Raw genomic sequence first — 6,070 nt, 5'->3', positions numbered from 1 at the left:
TATGTATAAATATTGACAAAATGTTTGTTAACCCTACGTATGTGCAAACAACTACGGCCCATCCATGATATTTTGATGTACATTTTATTAATCATTTTCTTACCATATAACATGCAGTTATGCATTGTGATTGTATGGATTAATACAAATTATCAATTGTAAATTAGATATATATTATCTATCAAACACTTCAAATCAAGGTGATTTGTACTTCTTCACAAAATATTGTAGACAAATTACTCATGGAGATTGAATGTGAGGAGAAACAGTTTCCATCAAGGTAGCTGGTGAATCAAGGTGTAAAGGTTGTGAGTGAAATTAGTTTGTTGTCTTATTGTTTCCTTGAGTGTTTCTAGGGCGTTGGACTTTTGTATTATTTGTTATTTCATAGTCTAACTATTTGTATGCAGAGAATATTTGAATGAAACTTTCTAGGAAGGAGGACCATTATTAAAGATTTTTTCTCCAAGAAGTACATGCATCACATTTTGGATTCAACATTGACCTTGAAACATATTTATGGGCTTAGTGTATGAGACAACTTAGTTTTTCTATGTTCTATCTTTAGCTCATGGCTATAAGGAGATAGAATATTCTGCATGTTGCCTAGGGTGGTCGTGAGTGAGATCCTTATAAAAATGTGATTCTAGGAAGCACATTGCATGGGTAAGGCTAGAAAGCTTGGAGTTGCAACTCCCACTCTTTTTTCCTTAGATTCTGAGCTTCACACCCTTACATTTGAATATATAGAGGTTCTATATATGAAAGAGGTTCTTTTGCAATGAGGATCACTTCCTGGCTATGGTATGTTTTTCTAGTCATATTAAAATGCAATATGATCTATAATGTGAATATAAGGATAGTCATTGTTATATTTGAATAACCATTTGTAATTTTATTTAACTGCAATTTACTTGGTCTTCCTTTGATCCCCTATGCCAGTAATTTTATGTTTGTCTTAGCTGAACAAGAAATATCCATGATTTCTTTGTAACTATAGAGGAACAAATAGGAGATATTTCTCAATAGATAGGCAAAATTGTTGGACTTTTACATGACGGAGGTTTGGTGCATGGTGATCTGACAGCATCAAATATGATAATTCATCAAGATTCCAAATAGTTTGTATGAAGATATTTTGAATGATGCCTTTTTCCAACCTGAATACATTGATTGGAAAAATCTTACCCTTGACCAGTAGTAGCCTTCGTTTTCTATCCTAATGCAATTACAAATTTTACATCATTTTGACTCCATGTACATCTTTGTGTCTGCAAACCACAAAGACATGCAGAGTTTGTTAATTCCTATTTTTCTTGGATTTCTAAAAGAAAAGGTAAGTTTCCTTAGATCTGTTCAATCTCAATGCATATACAGCTTGTCTTTAGTGGCTTGGAAAGTCTTCTCAATTGATGCCATGTACATAGTGCATAATAATTTGGCTTGTATTTTATGTTTAGCATGTTATAATATGTTTGAAATTATAGATTTTAGGCTTCTACGATCTGCATTTTGTGTATTGATGTCTTGTGGAGTCATCATATTCATGTTTTATTGTATCGATGTTTCGAACCAACCTCTGTGGTTCATCATCAGGATCAGATGTGTGAAGAAGTCAGATAATGTTGGGGTAATAAATGGAGGAAAAATTGGGTTGGTAATGTAAGTAGCCGATAGTTTTGATGTTGTTAAGAAAGAATTTAGTTTGATTAATTAATTTTTTTTTTCAAATACCATGTAATCTTATAATATTAATATGTTATTAATTAAAAGTTTTAGTATTAGTTATTTTTAATAACATTAATTAATACCTAATGTTCTTATTCTAATATGATTTTATGTGACATTATAGTATTATAATGTTTTAAATGATATAATGTTATTTTTCCATTAATTTGGCTAACATTAGGATTAGTAAAGTTAAATATATTATGTATTAACATTAATGTTATAAATAATACAAAATAATTAAAACATGTAATATAATAATAAAACTAAATGGGTATTCTAAATATTACTAATTGCATTTTTATTAATCAATAATTTTTAAGATAAATTGTTGAGGATTTTCCTAAATTTAATGTTAACTGAGGAAATAAAAATTATTGGAATTTAACCTTATTGAAAGTTCTTTTAGGGATTGAAGGAAAGGTAGGGTTCTTGATTAAGTTTATTTATTCAAATGTAAATAAAATGATATTAGGGATAGGCTAAACCATGAGGAGGTCACAAGATAGTGTGTTTGGGAGACCTAGGAGACGGTAGAGACCCTAGTTAGTGTAGGAATCCAATTATCACTTATTTTCCAACCGTCATCGTGGTTAAGGTTATTGGAATGTTTTCCTATTTCGATAGCTTCTCTAAATTTTCTATGGTGATAATGGTCAATTTTGGCCACAACAAAGGAGTTTTCTATGCAAATGTGATGATTAGTTTTACTAGAGTGTTCGGCCAGAGCTGAGGTTTTGGAACGATTATGTTTGATGTCAGTGGCTTGTTCTTGAATCCTAGTCAATATAGAACAACCTGTTTCACCAATGTATTATCTACCACACTAACACGTAACTAAATAAACCCCTTTGTGGTGTTTAGGATCAATGGGATATTTTACCAATTCCAGGCATCTGCTAATCATACTAAAGGGTTTGAAAGTGGTTTTTATATTATTCTTTTTAAAAATGTGTGAAATCTTATCAGTGGTGCCTAGAATGTAGGGTAGGTGAACCTTACCTGCACTATCATCCAATTTTTGTTTGTTTTTAGGATTCTCTACTTTTTTGAAAGCTTTGATTCCTTGGTATCTTCTATATCCATTCTTTTCAAAAACATCCAAGAGGTGCTTCTTTTCTTGATCAAAATGATCATGATCTGAACTACGTACCACCCTGGTAGCTAGAGTGCTGAGCACTCCAAGTTTCTAAGCAAGATGATGTTGAGAGTTGGCATGCATGTAATGTTCTGTGTGGGTTTTCTGGTGATAGACCTTAGTTTCTCTTGATTAGGATATTAAGAAAGGGAAGATTTCCATTCTCTTCTACTTCCATTGTAAACTTGATCGAATTTGATTGAATGTTTAGCTACTCTAAGAATTTGTCCAATTTTTCTTTTCCATGAGGCCAAATGATGTAAGTGTCATTGAATTATCTTTTCCAATGTTTAGGTTTTAAAGGGGAAGAATCAATGGCTTTGGCTTCAAAATGTTCCATGAACAAATTGGCAATAATGGGGGATTGAGGTGATCCCATGGCCACACCACAAGTCTGTTCATATATATCATCCCTAAAGCTAAAAAAGGTGGATTTTATACAAATTTCTACTAATTTAGCTGTGTCAAGATCAATGATTTTGTGGAATACTTCCATGGCTTCATCTATGGGGATATTGGTATAGAGAGCTTTTACATCAAAACTCACCAAAATGTCATTATGGTCTAGTTTTATGTGTTTGATCTCATTAATAAAGTGATTGGAGTCCTTGACAAAGGAGTTAGTGTTCCCTACCATAGGTTTAAGCTTCTTAGCTAGATGTTTCGGGAGATGGTAAGTAGGACCTCTGATGGTATTGACTATGGGTCTAATGGGGATACCTTCCTTGTGAATTTTAGGGGCTCCATAAATCCTTAGTGTGTAGGGATTGGTTTCAATCAAATTCCTAATATTATGTTCTTTGCTCATTTTTATTAAGTTATTGACATTTTTGGAGATATTCCTTATGGGATTATTTTTTAGTTTAATGTAACATCGACTATTAGTTAGGTGGTCTAGCATCTTTTCATTGTAATCTTTTGTGTTCATTATAAAATTTGCACCACCTTTATTGGCTTTCAAGGCCACAATGTTAGGGTTTTGGTTTAAGGTCTTGAGATCCAGGTATTCTTGTTTTGAGATATTGCTTCTCGGTGGTTTATCTTTTCTTAGGATTATGGAACAATCCTATTTAATAATCTCTTTAATATTGTTTGGTAAATCCTTGATCCCATATTCGATGTTGCATAGAATGTCTTCCTTGGGGATGGTGCGAGGGCAAATGGAAAAATTTAGGCCTCTTTCAAGTAAACCTAAAGTGACCTAGTCAATCTGGGTATTGGAAAGATTTATGATGCTTACCTTCCCAGTATCTGATGTCACAGTCTCATTGTTTCTTCTGATTTCTTGAGTTATGGATGTTGTCTTATCATCCATAGTGATATTAGTGTCTTCATTGAGGGCCTCGTATTCATTTTTCCCATTGTGTTGGCTTGATGGGCCCTAACCCAGGTTCAGAGTTAATTCGCCAAACAAATCCCTACACTACTAGCCCTTTCAGCATCAGCATGTAGTGTATGAATTGAAGTCTCACCCAAAGCAGTATGGGGGGATGTTAGAACCAAGTTTCTGCACCGTGGAGATGTCTGAGGGGTCGATTTAGTCCAACTATGCCTACCTTCGAGCAGGTTACTTCACGCACTATTTTGACCTACGAGACCTTCGCGATCTATTATAATTGCCTGCTAACAGCCCTAACCAGGAGCCGAGAGGCTTTCGCGGTGCTATGGCAGCAACCTACGCTATTTCCCCAAATTACACTGCGTATCTTACTTATCTTCTTACAGATGTTAGTTAACTTTGCGTACCAGATACTTTATCTCACATTTACTTAATCAACAAAATCATCTATGTTTGTGCATCATATAAACAACAGAAACGTAATTTATACCCAATACATTCAATGCAAAAAAAAGTAAATGAATACATAGGAATGATATAAAACTTCTCTTTATTAATGCTTCAAGGGTTACAAACTCAACCTGCCCGGCGCACTTAGCTACAAGGGTCCGCGCACTCAACTGCGGACTACTAAGCCTTTGTGCACTCAGCTGCAGAGCCTTCTCCTACTCTACGACCCAATGACTCGACTCTACACTTGGATATTCTGCTATCCTTCTATTCCATCATTAGATCCTATTGACTCTATGATTATTTCAACTACTTAGAGCCTCACTCTATTTATACAATCCCTTGTTCTGCGGATGATGGGTAGATCTCTAAAGCCGACATTACATTACAAAATTGAGGGCGAATAACCGTATGACACATTTGCAAGTTCGCACTCTACACCCAAAAAATGTGAAGTCTTCAAATCAGAATTACACTTTTTAGCCAAAATCTGGGCTTTTAGCCCCAAAACATCCCTTGGGGGATCCTGTGCCCAATAGGCCCCCAACACAAAAATTGTGAATTGCCCTTGAGTCACTTTGTCAGTGCAAAGATCTTTGTGCGGAGACCTCCCAACTTACCCTGTAATGCTGCAAGATTGGCAGAGCACTCATCAGCTGCCTATTGTACCTCCTGGACGCGTTGTTGAGAGACTGCTATATCTGAGTTGTTGCCCTACACCTGTTCCTATGTTCCCTACATCTACACGAGCTTGGCTTCAATCGAGGTTGTAATGATGAATTTCTCATCGATCCATGGTTGTACACACACCTTCAAAACAACTTCCTTATGTGTGCAGCATCTGCCTGCTCCTTGAGTGCTTTCTCCTACTACATTCACATTATCCTCTGTGTAAGGGCCACCATCTGCGTGGTCCTTTTTATTTCATTCTACAGTTTCTACAATTTTTGCACTTTTGTTTCTAAGCATTGTATGTTCAGGTCCTCTTGTAGAGTGTTGAGGACCTCAAACGACTATTCAAACAGTTTGGTGCAGTCCTTTACTGCATTGCTGATCTCTGTTATTCCTATTGTAATGGCGCTGGTGTGATCTTCTTTCACCTCAATTAGAGTTGAAGGCTGTGCCTTCAATTCTAGCTCAGCGGTCTGAAGGTTTAGCTCCAGCTGAACCTTAGCCATTTCTTCTTTCGCTTTGTGCACCCATGCTACTAGTCTCTAGATGTGTGCCTCCATGGGTTCCTCTGCTAGGATGGCCAACTCAAGGACCATCTAGTAGGCTTCCTCAACCACCTGCACTAGCTGTCTATTCTGGGTCATGACCTCATTGTGCTGTAGGCTCAATTGTTCAATATTAATTCACTGCTCGCTCATCACCTGGAGTGCACGACCTTCCCTGACCCACAATTCTGCAGTCAC

At 36.0% G+C, this 6,070-nt stretch overlaps 1 pseudogene; it reads left to right on the top strand.

The window, feature by feature from the left end:
- The first annotated feature begins 242 nt into the window (after nucleotides 1-242).
- Nucleotides 243-6,070, top strand: part of LOC149235131 (EKC/KEOPS complex subunit bud32-like) — a 129,082-nt pseudogene continuing 123,254 nt past the window's right edge.

Source organism: Pinus tabuliformis, chromosome 8 (assembly GCF_031772625.1).
Source record: "Pinus tabuliformis cultivar Carrire ecotype Pingquan chromosome 8, CPIR1, whole genome shotgun sequence".
Lineage (NCBI taxonomy): Eukaryota > Viridiplantae > Streptophyta > Pinopsida > Pinales > Pinaceae > Pinus > Pinus tabuliformis.
Note: the sequence above shows the minus strand (reverse complement) of the source record. Positions and strands in the feature narration are given on the sequence as shown.